Here is a 20,002-nt window from a genome sequence, read left to right as displayed (position 1 = left end):
TTGCCACTAAGGTCAAAACAGAAGTAGGTAGTTGTCTGGGCCACTTAGGACTATGTTAGTGTCCAAAGGCTGTGCTTCTCTTGGACAATACATATCTGAGTGGCCAGCGCTGCTACCTGAGGCCATAGTGTCATCCAGGCCTAGGCTGCTGTCAAAGGCCATGTCTGGATCTTTGCCTTGTCAAAGCTTAGATCTATGTTGATGTCAGTGGCTCCTGTTACCACTGAAAACAGGATAGATTGACACAGCCTTTACCCCACACTTCACTGGCTCCATCCCCTCACCAACTGCAGCACTCAGGTGTAGGGAGATACCGTAACCACGCCCCCTAAAGGCAGAGGGAAGACATTATATTAGAATGGATATTTCTGCCGCATAAACAGAATAAAAAGTTAAAGACATATACAGAAAAGATTTCTGATTTGATTTTAAAGGGCAAATTAAGACTTCGTCAGCTGACTGGAAAAGATCCAGCAGAAATTATAGTACCTTTAACTAATGATGAAATTTCCTCCTTGTGAAAGGATAATGAATATTGGCAAATAGCTCTTCCTGACTTTTTGGGAACAATTAGCAACAACTATCCCAAGACCGACAGAATTAAATTCATAAAAAAGACAGTCTGGATTTTTCCACGTATTGTAAGACAAACTCCCATTTCTGGAGTTCTAACCTTCTACACTGATGCTAACAAATCAGGTAAGGCTGGTTATAAAGCAGGTGAGGTAAGTAAAGTAGTTCAAAGTCTGTATATATCTGTACAGAAAGCAGAATTATATGCAATTCTCATGGTGCTTATGGATTTTACAGAACCTATTAACATAGTTACTGATTCCCAACATTTAGAGAGAGTCGTCTTACACATAGAGACTGCAGAATTTGTTCCTGATAGTATGAAATTAACCTCTTTGTTCTTCAAATTATAGGAAACAATCAGAAACAGAAGCAATCCTCTATACATTACACATATCAGATCCCATACGGGTCTGCCAGGTCCACTAACACAAGGCAATGATGAGATTGATCATTTATTAATTGGAAGTGTGCTAGAAGCCTCAGAATTTCATAAAAGACATCATGTAAATAGCAAAGGTTTCAAAAAGGACTTCTCCATCACTTGGCAACAAGCCAAGGAGATAGTGAGAAACTGTGTACTTGTTCCTTTTATAACCAAACTCCACTGCCAGCAGGCTGTAATCCTAAAGGCATTCAGAGGAATGAGATCTGGCACATGGATGTCTTTCACTTTGCAGAATTTGGAAATTTGAAATATGTGCATCCTACTATAGACACATTCTCAGGTTTCCAATGGGCTACTGCTCTCAACTCTGAAAAAGCTGATTCTGTTATTACACACCTGTTAGAGGTGATGGCCGTCATGGGTATAACTGCACAAATAAAAACTGACAATGCTCCAGCATATGTCTCCACAGAAATGGAATAGTTCTTCTGTAAGACCCCTGGAAACTCAAGCCTCAAGTATCTCAGCCCAGGACTGCAGTCACCCCAGGTGCCAGGCAGATTCAAAAGCTTGATGCAAACTGCAGGAGGCTTTATTAAAGTTGTTAAACGTGCTAACCCCATGTTAGCTTGGGCCTTCCATCTATCCACCATGGCAGATGGCTAGAAAAGACAGTTGGAACCATCTGCATAGAGATCTTATAGGGCAGCATAAGGGGAGTGTCTAGGGGTACGCACAGGCTCAGGAATGGTGTGACTCTAGGCTTGGAGGGCTTGCCCTGTGTTGACTGGTCAACTGGTTGTTATGGCCCATAGGCCCTCCCAGAGTGGTTGCTATGCTCTGCGTGTCATTGCTGTGCACCTGTCTGAAAAGCACACCCAGAGCCATAAAGCATAGCACCACCAGCAAACTTCTGATTGGTTCCTTGCCACGAGGCGGACACCTAACCTCTTAGTGACTAAGGCAAGGTCAGACAAGCACATGTTCAGCTGTTTTGGCTGCAGAAAGGGGCAGGCATCTGACCTTAGTGACTAAGACAAGGTCAGACAAGCATGTGCTCAGCTGTTATGGCTGCCAAAATGGGAAGCTGGTCCCTTCACTTCAAATACTGTAACATAAAGCATGATACCAGTATACCACACAATCCAACAGGACAAGCAGTCATTGAAAGATCTAATAGGACGCTTAAGGAGATGCTCCATAGAGAAGCTGGTAAGTCAAAAGCCCCCAAATATAGGTTGCATAATGCTTTATTGATACTAAATTTTCTTAATGCCAATAAAAAAGGACAAACAGCTACAGAAAGACACTGGACTACGGAAAAAACGGCTGAACTGAATCAACCAGAATACTTCAAAGATGTACTGACCTTGGTATGGAAGCCTGGACAGGTGTTACGTTGGGGTAGGGGTTTTACCTTCGTTTCCACAGGAGAAGAAAAACTTTGGATACCATCAAAATTGATCAAGTTTCGAGTTGAAAAAGACAACCCTCTCAACAAGGACAACTGACAGGTATTTACTGAGGTATATCTCATAAACTAAATAGAAACCTCCTAAAGGAAAAGGAAGTGTTTTGTTTCTATCTTCACAGGAAAACTCATCTCCAGAAGTCCAAGAACATTGCATGGGTAGATGCTTAAGAAGAGAAGTTAGCTATAACTATCAAACAAAAGGAACGTCCCATACAGTAAAAATTTACAGCTGTCTCTCAAATAACTCTATTTCTCCTTATTTTCTAGTCCCTATTCAAGTAAATCAATGCTGGATTTAGAGTTGGATTTGGCTATCCTCCCTTAAAATCTAAGCATGTTGTTTACCTAAACTTTGGAGGTTCTGTATTATATCAAGAAGCCAATTGATGTAATACAGAATGAGAAAGCAATTTGGGGACTGTCTCTGTCTTTCTTGGCTCTTTCCCTTCAAGGTGTACACTGTCTCGCAATCATTTTTTCCTCAATTGCCTTTTCCAGCATACATACATACATATAAGCAAACATTTCTCTGCTAATACTTATGTTTGAGTCCCACACAGGCAATGAAGACCCTCCTGACAGCAATCCCTGGATGCTCCGGAAAAGAAATTAGGCCATATCTCCTGGATACAACTTACTCTATTTCAACTGACACTCCGACTAGAGCTTCGGGTACTGACTTCAATCAAGTTGAGGATTTCAACCTAGATCTTCAATCAAGCAAATCCCATCTAACATGGACTGCATACAATCCATTAGAGAGTTTCACTATATTAACATTTTTCCCCACAAGGCTACCATCTTCCCATTTCAGCAGCAAGTAACTTGGAGGATGCTATGCCCCCTTCCCCATTATTGTCTATTAGGTAGTGTAAGCCTAGTTAGGAGTCACCTTCCTATTCTTTAGTGTTGGGATTGGAAGGAGGTGTTTAGGTTTGGACACCTCTTTCAGATGACTTTAGGGTTTAGCAGAAATAGACATAGTTAGGATGTACAATAGCAGATTATTGTATCTTCTTGTATTTCACCTTTATGATTGTTAATTTTGGATATTTTACACTATTAAGTTTTAATCCTCTTTTAGACTAAAAGGAGAATTGTAGGGAGACACCATACCCATGCCTCCTAAAGGCTGGCTACAGGTGTGGCTGACCACCCCTGTAAATTCATGGTCAAGGTGAAGTCAGAATGACACAGCATGGGCTCTTAAGCAAGCATGAGCACATGGAACAGTCTCTTCCCCTTCAGCTACCCCTTCTCTCCAGCCTCCCTGCCTTGCTGCCTCTGGGCATGCTCTGGCTTGCATTTGGCTGGTATTTATCTGAATAAAGGTGTCTTGAATCTGCAAGCATTCTCCTTCACTCAGGAGAGTGTGTCCTGCACCTGGAATGAGCAGCACAGTAGACCTGACCCTGTCAGTAGCACTGTAGTTGAGATGGCCCTGAGGGTGTGAGAGTAGAAAAGCTAGTCCACCTGCTTCTTCTACCTGTGTTAGCAAGGGTGAGGGAAAGACACCTGCCCCACCTTCATACATGCCACCTGCAGCTGGTGAGGGAGTTGGCCTCTGGGGCATGAGAAAAGAAGAGCTGGGTGTGCCTCTCACCAACTGCTGCAATTGGGAAAGTGTTCTTGGCAATCACTTTTGTCATGCTGCTGGCCTGAACTATGCATTAGTGCAACTATATTAAAGTTTTGTTTCTTTTACTTATATGTATTTGTGTTTTACTTCCTGAAGGGCTGCACACCACATACATGCAATTCCAGCAGAGACTGAATCACCTTCAACCAATAAGAGAATTTTTAGTAGGTAGGGACAAATACATGATGTAGGCATACTAATTGTCTTAGGATGCCAGGCATCCATGCAGTGCCTCTATGTGATCAAGATCCTGCTCCAGCATCACTTATTGTCAGGGTTGGAGCAGGTTTCTCAGATCTCATCCTGCAGGGCAATGCAGATTAGGGTTATCTGATGAAATGCAGAATTGAGATGATCCTGATGGTGCATGTTGGCTAGGGTTCTTTCTTGAAGCTCCAGGTAAGGTAAGTTGAGAGGAAACTTCAGAGTATACAGAGAGGATGGAGCCTGCAGAAAAACTTGTCTATGCAAGTCTAGGAAAGGAAGGGATGCCACAGCAGATCTCACTGTGTATTGAGGAAGGGTTTCTTCTAGATGCCTGCCTTATTCATCTGAAGCTCCCCTGGACCTCATCTGACATGCAACAACCTGAAACCCAACTACTTAGTGGTAAAAAATAAACAATGACATCTTGAAATTCAAGAGGCAAATGGAGGAACTAGAACTCATCCTGATCGAAGCCACCCAGACATAGAAAGAAAAATATGGTATTCACTCACTCATAAGTGAATATTAGACATAGAGCAAAAGATACCCAGCCTGTAATCCACAGGTCCAAGGAAGCTAGGAATCAAGGAAGACCCTCAGAGTACATGCATGGACCCCCGAGTAGGGCAAAGGGACAAGATGTCCTGAGTAGTTTGGGACCATGGGAAGAGGGCAGAGGGAGGAGAAAGAGGAGAGGAGAAGGGGCAAGGGGAGAAACATGAGAGATCAGGAAGGTCAAATTGGGGGAAGAACAGAGAAAAAGGGTAAGGAAAGATGCCTATACAGAGGGAGCCGTTGTGGACTTAGCGAGAAACCTGCCACTAGATAAATCTCCAGGAATCCATAAGGATGACCCAACTGAGAATCTAAGCAATATTGGAGAGGCTACCTTAAATGTCCTTCTTCTAAAATGAGACTGATGACTACCTTAAATGCCAACATAGAGCCGTCATCTAGTAACTGAAGAAAGCAGAAGTAGAGATTCACAGCAAAGCGCCGAGCCGAACCATGCTGGGGAAACCCACAGAAACAGCTGACCTGAGCAAGTGGGAGCTTAAGGAACCCAGTCTGACAGCTGGGGAACCTGCACAAGACCATGCCAGGCCCCCTGAATGTGGGTGTCATTTGGGGGCTTGGGCAGTCAATGTGGCTGCTGATAGTAAAATCATTACTTATCTCCAGTACAATAATGGGATTTGAGAGCCCATTCCCTATGGAGGGGTAGTCTCTCAGCCTATATACACGGGGGGAGGACCTAGGTCCTGCCCCACAGGATGTGACAGACTTTGATGATCCCCCATGGCAGGCCTCACCCTCCCTGAGGACTTGATGGGGAGTGGGAGAGAGCATTTTAGTTCTTAATAGTGGCCAACCAGGCCTGGGGGGACTGCCCTGCCTCTATGGCAGTAAAGGCTTGAATAATCATAGCTGCATCGCACTTTTGTGTAGCCCTAATCCTACATATACACCACAGGCAGACCAGGGAGACCATAATCAAGAGGCCTGCTAAGGCTCCCTGCCCGCCCACTCTTTCAAATGATCCATGGCAGATTTCAACCAGGAAGTCAGGCCGCTCACAAGGGATAGGTCTATTTGGGTGGAATTCACATGCATGATAGCCTGAGTTCTCTCATGGTGTCTTCAAACTCGGATGACCAATTCTGTAATAGAAACTGAGATAATCTTTTAAACTTCGATTGGTGGTAAAAAGGTGTGGGAAAAACCCCTGCATTATACATCACCGGCATAGGTCTTGGGAACACTGACAGTATCCCCCATCTCTGCTCCGCCATCCCCAGTTGACTCATCATGGGAAGGAGCAGAAGCATCATCATGTTGACACTCATGGTGTTTCTCATGTTGGATTTTCCTGATCAAACCTTCTGGCACCCACCCCGGATCCTGTTGGTCCTGTGGAAAAACACAAACAGAACCTTGTGCCTATGTCAGCATGGGATCTGGCCCGCGCCAGAGGCCTGTCAGAATATCCTTCCATTTAACCATCCCTTTAGCAGGGCCATGTGGATCCTGATGTCTATCAGCCGCAGAACGGCCTTGAGCATCCAAATTTAAGAAATTAATAGTAAATAGGGCGAGAGATAGCCTCTCCTTAGGAGTACGGCCGTGGCCTATTTCTCCTTTTTGTTTTTGCAGACATTCCTTTAACGTGCGATGGGCACGTTCAACCATGCCTTGGCCTTGAGGATTATACGGCAATCCATGGAGAAGTTGCACCTCCATGCACTGACAGAATGAAGCAAAAGTCTGAGCCTTATAAGCTGGCCCATTATCAGTTTTTAACTGTTGGGGTTTACCCCAAGCAGCCCTAGCTTCCAGGCAATGAGTGACAACATTGCTTGCCTTTTCTCCTGTTAGAGGCATGGCGTGCATGACGCCTGAACAGGTGTCCACAGACACATGTACATATTTTTGACTTCCAAATTCAGATATATGTATCACATCCATTTGCCACACTCTCAAAGCGAGTAGACCTCTTGGATTCACTCCTACATTGGGTGGATGTTGAAAAATTACACATTGAGGGCAATCTAGAACCACTTGCCCAGCATCAGCTCAAGAGAGATGAAATTTCTGTTGTAGTGCCATAGCATTCACATGAAAGGTCCTATGAAAATCTCTTGCCTTTTCCAAGGTGGAGCTATTTTAGGGTATATCCATAGCAGCGGTCCCTCTTGCTAAAGCAAGCCTGTAAGTTGATAATATGTAGGAAGAATACACATAGTGATGGCTTGTCCTTCTTTACACCTCTGTAGAAAGGCACTTTGTAATCTTTCCTCTACCTTCTGTAGGGTATTTCTTGCTTTGGAAGTCAATTCTCTAGGGGAATCTAGAGCTGAGTCCCCATTCAACATATTTTACAAAGGTTTCAACTCATAATTCGGTAGCTTCAAATAACACTTAATCCAATTCAAATCTCCTAATAATTGTTGAAAATCATTTAGGGTCTTCAAATTGTCCTTCCTCAATTCTACCTTTTGTGGAATAATACAGTTCTCACTAATCTTTGTTCCCAAATAGTTTACAATTTTTTCTTTCTGAACCTTTTCAGGGGCAATAAATAGCCTTTTTCTTTCAAGCAACTTTACTAATTTTACAAAGGCCTTCTCTAACATTTTTTCTTCCTTAGCAGCCAATAATATGTCATCCATATAATGAAGACATCCTAAAGTAGGAAATTCCTTTCTCAGTGGTTCAATAGCCTCCCCAACATAAAGTTGACACAAAGTGGGGCTATTAGCCATTCCTTGTGGCAACACCACCCATTCAAATCTCTGATCGGGCTCTTCATGATTACAAAATGGAATGGTGAAGGCAAATCTTTCACTATCCCTGCCACAAAGGGGAATAGAGAAACACAATCTTTTATATCAATCACAATAATCTGCCAGGATGCCAACAAAGCAGACAATAATGGCAATCCCCGTTGTACTGGGCCCATAATCTGCATCTGTTTGTTAATGGCTCTTAGGTCATGTAGCAGGCGCCATTTTCCAGACCTTTTCTTAATCACAGAAATAGGGGTGTTCCACGGAGACACTGATGGCTTAATGTGTCCCATTGACAATTGTTCAGCCACAAGGTCTTTGGCTGCGCTCAGCTTTTCAGAGGACAGTGGCCACTGAGGAACCCACACTGGCTCCTCTGTCTTCCAAGTAATGGGAATTCCTTCCTCAGCGGCCCCTAGGAAAAACCCAAACCTTGCCTAGGATTTCTTTGCTGTGTTTGAACGGGATCCTTTCTTCCTTGTAAATATTTCCCTATTCCATAATTGGGATGGTATCCCATGTTCTTCATAATTTTTTGAGAAGTAGGGGAATATTCGCTGCTCAACTTAAAACCCATGTCTTTTAGAATATCTCTTCCCCATAGGGAAACAGGAAGTTCCAAAACATAAGGCTGCATAACTCCAGAATGACCTTCCTCATCTTTCCACTGTAACTGTCTTGCACTCATGTCTGGAGCCTTTGCATAACCTAGCCCTTGTAGGGTTTGAGAAGAGACTTGTACGGGCCAGCCTGTAGGCCAGCCAGTCTTTCTTGACAATAATGCTTCTATCTTCCCCGTATCTAATAGGCCTAGGATCCTTTTTCCATCTATATTAAGTTCCAAAACTGGTCTTTGGTCCAAATCTAGGAACAGAAAAGTCAAATCTGTTCCTGTGGATCGAAGCTGCTTTTCCCTCTTTCTTTGTCTTGTGCAGCAAAATGCTCATGAAGGCTAGGCAAAAGTATCAACTGAGCTATCCTATCTCCAGGGGAAATGGCTGTAATACCTCTAGGGGACTCTACCATGATCTTCACCACTCCAGTGTAATCTGGATCAATCACCCCTGGGTAGATTCTAAGGCCTCTCAAAGCTTTAAAAAATCTCCCTAGAAGGAGCCCAACTGTGCCTGGTTCTAAGGGTCCCTGAAAGTCTGACTCTATCAATTGGACCCCCATCTGGGGAGTTAATACGAGTCTGGTGGTGGAACAGAGGTCCAATCCTGCTGAACCCGCAGTGGCTCTCCTTGGTCCCTTGGTGGCCGAAGGGACAGCCACTGAGTTTTGGTCCCACTGCTCTGATCCTCCATAGCCCCATATATTCGAGGGCCCTGGGGACGGGGGCGGGGAGGGGGGGCGCGTTGGCCGTTTTTTGGTCTGGCACCATTGAATCCCGCATCAAGCGGCTGGCCGTTGATATCTTTGACTGATCAGCATTCATCGGCCCAGTGCTTCCCCTTTTTACACTTAGGACATAGGCCAGGTTGCCTATGGCCAAGGCCTCCTTCTGAATTTCCCCCCATTTCCCCTTTCTAGGCATTGTTTCTTCAGATGTTCTGTCTTGCCACATCTAAAGCAAGCACCAGGACTTCCCCTTTTGTTCCAGGTCAACTGAACCAGCAGCTGCAAGGCCAGCGTTAGTCAGCGGTCCGCCGAGTTCCCTGCAGACCTTCATCCATGTCTCTATCCCTTTGTTTTTATAAGGGCTGATGGCAGTTTTACACTCTTTGGTACACTGTTCATATACCAACTGCTTTATCAGCGGCATGGCAGTGTCGGAATTCCCAAACACCCTCCCAGCAGCCTCAACCATGCGAGCAACAAAATCAGCGAAAGGCTCCATGGGTCCTTGTATTATTTTTGTAAGGTTGCCCGAGACCTCACCCTTATTAGGTATAGATTTCCAGGCTCTAATGGTAATCTTATTAATTAATTAATCTGATCATACAACTGAATCGGGTATCCTGTTTGTTGATTAACAAAACGCCCTTGTTCGAGCAGCGTATCTTTGTCCCAGGCTGCCGCTGGACCCCCGGCAACCCGGTTTGCTGTTGCTTGCTCGTCTGCAAACTCACTAAGGAACGCCTTCCATTCCAGGTACTGTCCTGGGCTGAGACAGGCGCGGACTAAGTTGGTCCAGTCGGTGGGCGTCATACAAAGCCTGGCAAGGGACTCAACCAGAGCCACAGTGAAGGATGCAGTAATGCCTTAAGTCCTCACCGACTCTGCTAGGGCCTTGATAGTTTTAAAGTCTAGAGGCTCATGATACCTCTGCCCCTGTGGGTCTAAGAATACCGGGCAAGTGAGGCAAAACTCTGAGCGAACTTCCCGCCAGACCTGAGGGCAGTGTGAGGCTCCTTCCCCACTGCTTCCACCATCTCCTTCCGTCATATTGTAAGGAGGCGGCACGGACGGGGTTTCGGCTGGGGTTTCCCTTTCATTTTCAAGCTCGAGGGACCTTTTGAACTCAGGCTTCTCCTGTTTCCCTTTTATCCTTTTTACTTTGGTTCTCTCTAGCTGCTTTATCAGTGCTTGGAGTTCCTCTTCATCCTCTGTGTCCCCCTCGGAACTGGAGGACTCTGTCTCCTCCAATTCCTTAAGACTCGGGTAGATTTTCTCACTGTTAGCTTTCTCAGATCGCTCCTCCTGAAGGGAGTCAAGAGCGGCCTGTCCCTGTTCAACTGCCTCACTGCATCTCTTGTCCTCCAGGCAGCCTCTCACTAATCTCCAGATAGAATGGACACCCGGCTTCAGCATCCCCTGTTCCCAAGCAAAATCTAGGTCCCTTCCCAATTTTTCCCATGAAGGAACTGTAAGCTGTCCAGTGTTTGCAAACCAGGGTGCTATTTTGTTCACCTGCTCTAAAAAATTATCTAGGGTGCTTCGTTTTAGTTTTAAGCCCTTCGAAGAAAGCAACTCATTTAGGGCTCAAAAATTGGGTGCGAGATTGACACGCCCATAAATGGCATGGTACAAAGTTTTTCCCCCCCTTTTCTCTTTATCTATGGAAAAAGGAAAACTTTATCACCGCTCTAGTCGCAGTCCGTAGATTTTCTGCCCTCTTCACGGGCCCTTAATTTTATCCTACTTACCTGGGACTTACCAGTGCACTGCCCTAGCTGCAGAAGGTTCTGAGTCTCTTCAGAGGAGGAATTCCCCGTACGGGCCACCACTTATCTTGGTCCCCTGGACCAGCAAGGGAGACGCAACGCTGAGACTCTTCCATAAGCAGTTTACTCAGGAAACTGAAACAATCTTCTGACTTCGTGGAAAGGCCCCCCCACAGCTTAAAATCACTCTTGCCAGCCAACCCCAGAACGCCATGTCACTAAGGCACACATTTGCTGATGCAAGTTTGAATCTTACACACATTTGCTGATGCAAGTTTGAATCTTACACACATTTGCTGATGCAAGTTTGAATCTTACACACATTTGCTGATGCAAGTTTGAATCTTACACACATTTGCTGATGCAAGTTTGAATCTTACACACATTTGCTGATGCAAGTTTGAATCTTACACACATTTGCTGATGCAAGTTTGAATCTTAGACGAAGCCAAATAAGGAGTTGTTTATTCCAGAGAGCGCTCACCCTCGGGATGGTGGAAGGCAGAAACCGGTGCCATATTCTGGCACGACACATCGCAGCTCTCCACAGTCTTCAATGTCTGTCATATCTTTGGGATAGGGCCTAGGAAAACCCCCTTGTGTCTAGGCTTAGGGAGTATCCCTCAGTGTGGAATGGGCTCCTAAAGTCCATTCCTAAGGCAGCAATAAGTACTGATCCACTACAAGAGGCCCCATCGTTTTCCTAGGTCTCCTCACTGACTCCCACATTCAGGGGGTCTATATCAGTCCCATGCTATCAGTCTGGGGACCAAGAGTTTCCCCTTGTTCAGGTCAACTGTTTCTGTGGCTTTCACCAGCCTGGTTTGGACCTGTTTGCTCATCAGTCCTCCTTCTCTGCATCTGGATTTCAGTTCAGTTCAAGGTTTAATGAATATACCTCAAAATATTTTTACTTATTCCTTGAGAATTTCATAGAATGTGTTTTGATCATATTCACCCTCCACCTCAACTCATTTATTTGCTCCAAATATCCACACATCTGTGATGCCCAATACCACACCAAATCCAGTAGATTCTGTGTGACAAGTTCCACACACTGGGGCCATAACTTCCAAAGAAGGAGGTCTCCTAGAAAAGGTGGTGGAATTCTTCGCCTGAGAAAAATATTGAGCCATAGTTCTCATGGGAATTTCTATTCTTATAGTCTTTTCTCATATTAATGAAATGTTCCTATAAGCCTTCGCTGACATTTCAAACAAAGATATAAATGAGTAAACATCCCCTGAGATGTGATCACTGATCATGACCTCGTCCTTAGGAAACCAGCGCTTTTCCAATTATTCACGTCATTCACATAAGTACAAATAGTATTGATAAAAACTTTCCCAACAATAAAATTTCATATAGCTGTACATGTGTAATGGAGAGTGGGCTTAAATGTTTGGTAAAGTAAGTTTTTTAATAAGAAAATGTCCAAATAGCTCAATATTTCAAAGACTCCCAAGAACTAGGTAACAGATATCAAAGAATTGTGAACTAGGTAACAGATGTCAAACAATTACTGACCATAAAATTTCATTAATCTGATCTCAGAAATAGGCTGGGGTAGCCTCGAATGATTTTCTTATTCATTGTTTTTTTCTTTCTACTTTTTAAAATTTAAATTAGGAACAAGCTTGTTTTACATGTCAAACCCAGTTCCCTCTCTCTCCCCTCCTCCCCTGTCCCCCCACTAACCTCTTATCCAATCCCCTTTCTGCTCCCCAGGGAGGGTGAGGCCTTCCATGGGGCATCTTTAAAGTCTGCCATATTATTTGGAGCAGGGCCACATGAAATTTTATTGTTTGGAAAGTTTTTACTATTTGTACTTATATGAATGACATGAATGAATGGGAAAGCTCTGGCTTTTCCTGAAATGAGTTAATGGCTAGTGACCCCATCTCAGGGGATGGTTTCTTAGCTATTTCTTTTGTTTAAAATGTCAGCATAGGTTTTTAGGAACATTTCATTGATGTGAAAAAATGAATAGAAGAACAAACAGAAATGGCGATGAGAATCACAACCCAATATTTTTCTCTGGCCGAGAGTTCCACAACCATTTCAGGAGACCTCCTTATTCTGAAGTTATTGGCTCAGTCTGTGGAACTTGTCACAAAGAATCTACTGGATTTGGTGTGGCACTTGGTCTATCTTGCTTATTTTCTCAAAGAACCAACTCTTTATTATATTGATTCTTTGTATTGTTTTCTTTGTTTCTACTTTATTGATTTCAGACCTCAGTTTGATTATTTCCTGGCCTCTACTCCTCCAGGCTGAGCTCGCCTCTTTTTGTTCTATCTCTAGTGTTATATCTCTAGTGTGACTATTCTCCAGTTTCTTCATGTGGGCACTTAGTGCTATGAACTTTCCTCTTCATATTGTTTTCAAATTGTCCCATAAGTCTGGGTATATTATGTCTTCATTTTCATTGAATTCTAGGAGGTCTTTAATTTCTTTATTTATTTCTTCCTTGACACTGGAATGGTGTAATTGCATATTGTTCCATTTCCATGACTTTGTAGGTTTTCTGCAACTTGTGTAGTTGAATTCAAACTTCAAAGCATGGTTGTCTGAAAAGGTGCAGGGGATTATTCCAATTTTTTTGTACTTGTTGAGGTTTGCTATGTTACCTTTTATGTGGTTGATTTTAGAGAAGGTTCCATGTGGTGCTGAGAAGAAGGTATATTCTTTTGTGTTTAAATAGAATGTTCTATAGATGTATGTTAAACAATATTGGGTCATAACTTCTGTTAGTTTTTTTTTGTTTCTTTGTTAAGTTTCTGTCTGGTGGTCCTGTCTAGTGGTGAGAGTGGGGTGTTGAAGTTTCCCACTATAACTGTGTGAGGTCTTATGTGTGATTTGAGTTTTAGTAATGCTTCTTTTATTTAATTGGTGTCTTTGTATTGGGGGCATAGATGTTCAGAATTGAGACTTCATCCTTATGGATTTTTCCTGTGATGAATATGAAATGACATTCTTCATCTCTTCTGATTGATTTTAAGTTGAGGTCTAATTTGTGAGATATTAGGATTGCTACACCAGCTTTTTTCTTTGGTCCATTTGATTGGCAAAATCTTTTTCCAACCCTTTACTCTGAGGTAATGCCTGACTTTCTTATTGAGATGTGTTTCTTGTATGCAGCAGATGGATAGATTCTGTCTTTGGATCCATTCTGTTAGCTTGTATCTTTTTATAGGCAAGTTAAGACCAGTAATATTGAGGGAAATTAAGAAACCCTGCTATTAATTCTTGTTCATTTTTGATGTGTTGTTGTAGGTGGTATTGTGTGTGGATTTGTTCTGTTTTTCCTTTTGGCTTTTGGTAAAGTGAGATTATCTATTGCCTATGTTTTTGTGAGTGTAGTTAACTTACTTAGGTTGGAGTTTTCATTCCAGTATTTTCTGTAGGGCTGGATTAGTAGCTATGTATTGTTCAAATCTGGGTTTGTCATGGAATATCTTGTTTTCTCCATCTATAGTGATTGAAAGCTTTACTGGGTATAGTAGTCTGGGCTGGCATCTGTCATCTCTTAGTGAATGAAGAATATCTATCCAGGACCTTCTGGCTTTCAGAGTTTCCATGGAGAAATCAGGTGTAATTTTGATGGGTTTGCCTTTATATGTTACTTGGCCTTTTTCCTTAGCTGCTCTTAATATTCTTTCTTTATTCTGCATGTTTGGTGTTTTGATCATTATGTGATGAAGAGACAGTTTTGAGGTCCACAATATTTGGTGTTCTGTAGGCTTCTTCTTTTTTCTGGTGGTTGGCTTAATATATAGGCAAATTTGTTTTTATACTTATAATTATGTGTTAATAGTTCTTTCACATTTTCTCTGTATGTTTTAGTTAGCATACAAATAATGACTACCATCGTTTTTTCTTCATACTCATCTACCAGTTAAATTCTTTAATCCACTTCCTCTCCAGTAGATCTATTTCTTACTACTTTTCCCCCCACTTTTAATTTAAATTAGAAACAAGATTATTTTACATGACAATCCCAGTTTCCTCTCCCTCCCCTCTCCCCCTCACCCCCACTAACATCCTGTCTATTCCATACCCTTTCTGCTCCCTGGGGAGGGTGAGGCCTTCCATGGGGAGAATCTTCAGAGTCTGTCATATCCTTTGGGATCGGGCCTAGGACCTCCCCCATGTGTCTAACCTGAGGGAGTATCTCTCTGTGTTGAATGAGCTCCCATGTCCATTCCTATGCTAGGGATAAGTATCAATCTGCTACAAGAGGCCCCATAGATTTGTGAAGCCTCCTCACACTCATGGGGTCTGTATTAGTCCCATTCTGGTTTCCCAGCTATCAGTCTGGGTACCATGAGCTCCCTCTTGTTCAGGTCAGCTGTTGTACTTTCATTGGCATGTCTTTCTTTAGGTTGGGACAGTTTCCTTTATGGTTTTGTTGAATATGTTTTCTGCACCTTTGAGTTGGTTTTCTTCAGCTTCTTCTATACCTATTAGTCTTAGGTTTGGCCTTTTCAAGGTATCCCATATTTCCTGGATATTTTGTGTTAGGGATTTGGTGGACTTAAGATTTTCTTTGGTGGATGAATCTATTCCCTCTAGTGAGTCTTCAAAGCCTGAGATTCTCTCTTCTACCTCTTGTATTATGTTTGTTATGCTTATGTCTCTAGTTCCTGATAGTTTACCCATCATTTCTAATTTCAGCATTCCTCAAGACTGTGTTTTTTATTGTCTCTATTTCAGTTTTCAAACCTTGCACTGTTTTAATTGTTTCTTGCAATTTTTGATTTGTCTTTTCTTCCATTACTTTAAAGGATTTTCTCATTTCCTCTTTTAAGGGCTCTATCATAGTCATGAATGTGTTTTTAAGGTATTTCTCTTCTGTTTCATCTCTGTTGGGATGTTCAGGTATTGCTGGTGTAGAGACCCTAGACTCTGGTGGTCTCATATGGGTTTTTATTTTTTTCTTTATTTATTTATTAGTTCTACTTAGGGGTTTTTCTGTTGTTGAGTGTGTTCTTATATTGTCATTTTTCCATTCCTTCTTCCAGTGGGTGCAGGTGGTGTATCTTCCTTTCCTGGTGGGTATGGTTCCAAGGTTCTCTTCAGGTGGGTGCAAACAAGTCCCACACTCTGGTGGGTCCTACTGTCGGGGGAGGAGGCTCTGAGGTACTCCATCTCCACATGAGTGGGATCAGGACTAGCACAGCAATTTCAGCTGACTTTCAGTTGTTTGGTCCACAGGGGGCCAGGTGACCTGCCTGCAGTCCTCAAGCCAGGAGATTCAGGAATACCTGATTTATTGTTTTGATTATCCTTGGATAAGTTGTGTGTCTCTGTGTCTAGTAATGATGATGTCATCAGGGTACTGTTTCACTGAACATAAACTCTGAGAAGTTATTTGTTTTATTATAAAAAGCCTCACTTGAAAGCTGCAAATTACACTCAGATTCAAACTGACTCTGTGTTTTTTTTCTATTTGTCATTGCCAAATCCTTACAGACCTAGTCTTCAAGGACCCTAATCCCAGGACTCCCATACCTGGCTGGGGCGAAGTCTGAGGAAGCCCAACATTGTATCTTCTTCGTTAAATTACTTTTTAGTTACTCCAGGGGCAGAATCTTGAAGCAAACTGATTCTCCCTCTGCCAGATGCCGTTATTCCTTCTTAACTCATCTGTTGGGAGTAGGGTCTCATGCACCCTTCCCACTGCATGCTTGATACTGTTCAAGTGACCACAGCTGGTGAGTCATGGGTGCAGACACCCTGTCATGGCCAGAAGAAACTCTTTGCTTTCATCCTCTGTGACCTCTGGCTCCTATAATATTTCTGCCTCATTTTGCATAAGAGTCTTTGAGCCTTGTGGAAAGGGTGTGATATGTCCCAATAATCATTTGATGAAATCAGTGAGATAAAACAAAAATACAAAGATAGAGTGAAACAAAGGGTCAGTTCTTTCAAAATAACAAGATGGACAGATATTAACTGAAATTAACCAAAAGGAAGAGGAGGATTAAAATGATAAAACCAAGGAGGAAAAAGGAGACATAGAGAAAATTCAATCCTTTAAAATTCACATTCCTCCAACCTGGTAAAATCTTTTTAAAAATTGATGTATTTCTAGATCTATATGACCTATCAAAATTAAATCAAGGTAAAATGAGTAATTTAAACAGTCCCATACTAACAAAAGATATAGAAGCAGGAATTCAAATCTTCCAAATTCAGAATAGAATTTGATCAGACATTTAAAGAACAACTAATACCCTCAGAGTAGTCCATATAATAGGTAAAGAAGGACTTCATCCAAATGTTTTTAAGTCAATGATACTCTGATCTTGAGACAGAGAGACAATCACAAAGAGAGAACCATAGACCAATTCCCTTGATGGACATATACACAAAATTCTCTATAACATACTTGCAAAAACATATTCAGGATATCATCAAAAAATCATCCACCATGATTTTTTTTTTTGCCTCAGACTTGCAAGGATAATTCAACATACATACATCAACAAATATATTCCACTAAATAAAATGCATAAAGGACAGAAGCCTCGAGACAAGCTTACTAGTTGCAAAATGAGAAAGAAAAAGATAAAGAAGAAAAGGACATTTTAGAAATCTTGACAATATACTGGAGAATTTAGGGACATAAAGGACATATTCTAACACTAGAAAGCCATTTTACAATAAGCCCAAAGTAATACAATGACAAATAGAGAAGAACACAAAGCAATTCCAATAAGATTAGGAGTGTGATAAGGAAGTCCACTCTTTCCATTTCTATTTAAGATAGTACTTGAAGTCTTAGCTAGCGCAATAGGAAGGAGAAAAGGGAATACAAATTGAACAGATAGAAGGCAGAGTTTTCTTATTGCAGATGATAGGATTCTAGCAAAATAAAACTATAAATTTGTCAGAAGTCCCTTAAAACTGATAAATAGAGTGATAAAAGTGGAAGAATGCAAAATTAACACACAAAAGTCAGTATTCTTCCTGTATATCAATGACAAACATACTGATAACAAGATTGGGGAAACACTTCCAGTCACAATAGCCTTACAATATATAATAAGACATTTTCAGTTACCATACTTCAAAGATACACTATTAATAAACACAGCTAGGAGATACCCAAGAGCAATCTTAATATATAAAAGACCTTTGAAACTGATGTTTTTAAAGATCTCTAAGATATAAATGAATGGAAGTTTTTAAAGTTTTGTGGGTAAGTAGGTAAAAAGGTTGATTTTGCTAAATTAATAATACTAATGCAATGAATCTTGAATAGAAAATATGAATACAATAAATCACCCATGTCTGTGGAAATTAATAAGCTGACTATAAATGTTTTGTTATGGGGCAAAGGATAATTTTTAAAGCGGAAAAAGGAAAGAACATCCAGAGATAATATTAAAGAGGGAAAAACATTGAGACATGCCATATTAGAGAGAAACATGTCCTATCAGAGAAGAAATAGCTACTTTAATATAGTTACATAGCAGTGTGTATGATTCATAGTCTAGCTATTGCAACAGATATCAGTGTTCATAAACTTTGTAATTGGTGTAAAATACGACGTTACAGACCACCAACAGAACGGACCATCAGAGAATGTCTTAAGAATATGGTAAGTGTTCTAGTTAGATTTATGTTGCTGTGATAAAACTAAATAAAAGCCAATCTGGGAAACTGAAGAGTTTATTCACTTCAGAGGTTACAATCCATCCTCATGGGAAGGTTAGGCAAGATCCCAAGGGAGGGGCTTGAAACCACAGGGAACTCTGCTTCCTGCTCTGCTCAGCTACCTTCCCTCTATGGCCTAGGCTCACTTGCTTAGATGTGGGCTAACCACAGAGGGCTGAGGTGTCTTCCAGCAATTAACCATCAATAAACTGCCAAAGAGCATGCCTACTAGGCAGTCTGATGGAGTCAGTTCCATAACTGTGTGTCAAACAGATAGCCACAATTAGCATAGCAAGCCATAAATGGGAAAACATAAAACTCAAGGTATTGCAAAGAAAATTGGCTGTCCATGAATACAATTTTATATCCACAGTGAAATTTCATTGGAGGAAGAATGATTTCAAAGGATTTATTTCATAAAATGAAACTATATTTAAAATAATTATTGTCAATAATCCAATTAAAAATAGTTGATTATTCGAGGCCCTTGTAAAGGCTGCAGGGCAGACACAGAGAGGGATTGTGAGCTGCCAGCACCTTTGAACATCCTGGCAGTGTTTTGGTGGAGGAGTTCCAGTCAGAAGCCCTACCCCTTAACAGAGGCTGGGTCCCAAATACAAGTCTGAATCATGAACTGCATGCCAGAGCTGATGTTCGAAATGAATGAAGGAGTCCACTCTGCTTGATTTGGGGAAGTCTGTATCCACTTACAGAGCCACAGGCATTGCAATCTTCTAAAGTAACACCAGACACATTGTGTAATCCAGTACTCTTGGTGACACTCACTGCAGTGTCCACACTCACAAGGCAGTGTCAGTGGTGAGCTGTGGAGTATGATTTGACTCTGGAGTATGATTTGTTTCTGGGTGCTGCTGCCTCCAAATCCTGTCTTTTGATCCTCAGAGAAACTTAAAATCCTAATAAACTTTTTTTCTTAGAAAGCAACTGAAGGTTTCTAGCTCTTTTTTACAAGGAGATCCCTCAGAAGTCTTCCCTGGGTACTTTTGTCTAAAGAGATTTTTTTCCTTTTCAGGATGCAAAAACTTAGCAAGATGTGGTCTGGAGAAGTTCAAGTACAAATTCACATGACTCAGACATCTACTCCTTCTGACATGTCCACTGTCTTTGCTGTTTTAGGCCTTTCCCTTTTCTCTAAAAGCACCCATTTCCCCCTCTTAGACCACTTTCCACCACAGTTACTACCAGACATACCATAATTATTTGATTTCAAGTTGTCAATTACATTGACAGAGCTGATTCTTTTGTAACTGTGCTTCTAGCTGATCCCCTCCTGCCCTAGAAACCAAAGACTGGCATTTCATCTTATTTTAGTCATCCGTGGCCCTTTATAAAGAGCCACTAAAAGCCATCATGACCTTAAGATCTAGAGCTGGCTCTAATGTACTTTTGATTACTGTCACTCCTTCATTTCACACTCTAAGGGAGCCATTTGCTTGTGAATATTAGTGAAGAGGGGAATAAGTCTGATGGCTTTTCTTGGTTAACATGGCTACAGCTGGGATTAACACCATAAAATAGAGGGCACACACACCTGCAGGAGGATCCTGTTTATTTTGAAATAGGAAGAACTGCTTCTAGTCTGGATCTTCAAGGTAGGAGTCACACCTTTGATTAGATATTTAGTCCAGAGATAATCTGGAC

Source organism: Cricetulus griseus, assembly GCF_003668045.3.
Source record: "Cricetulus griseus strain 17A/GY chromosome 1 unlocalized genomic scaffold, alternate assembly CriGri-PICRH-1.0 chr1_1, whole genome shotgun sequence".
NCBI lineage: Eukaryota > Metazoa > Chordata > Mammalia > Rodentia > Cricetidae > Cricetulus > Cricetulus griseus.
This window is presented reverse-complemented; position numbering follows the sequence as displayed.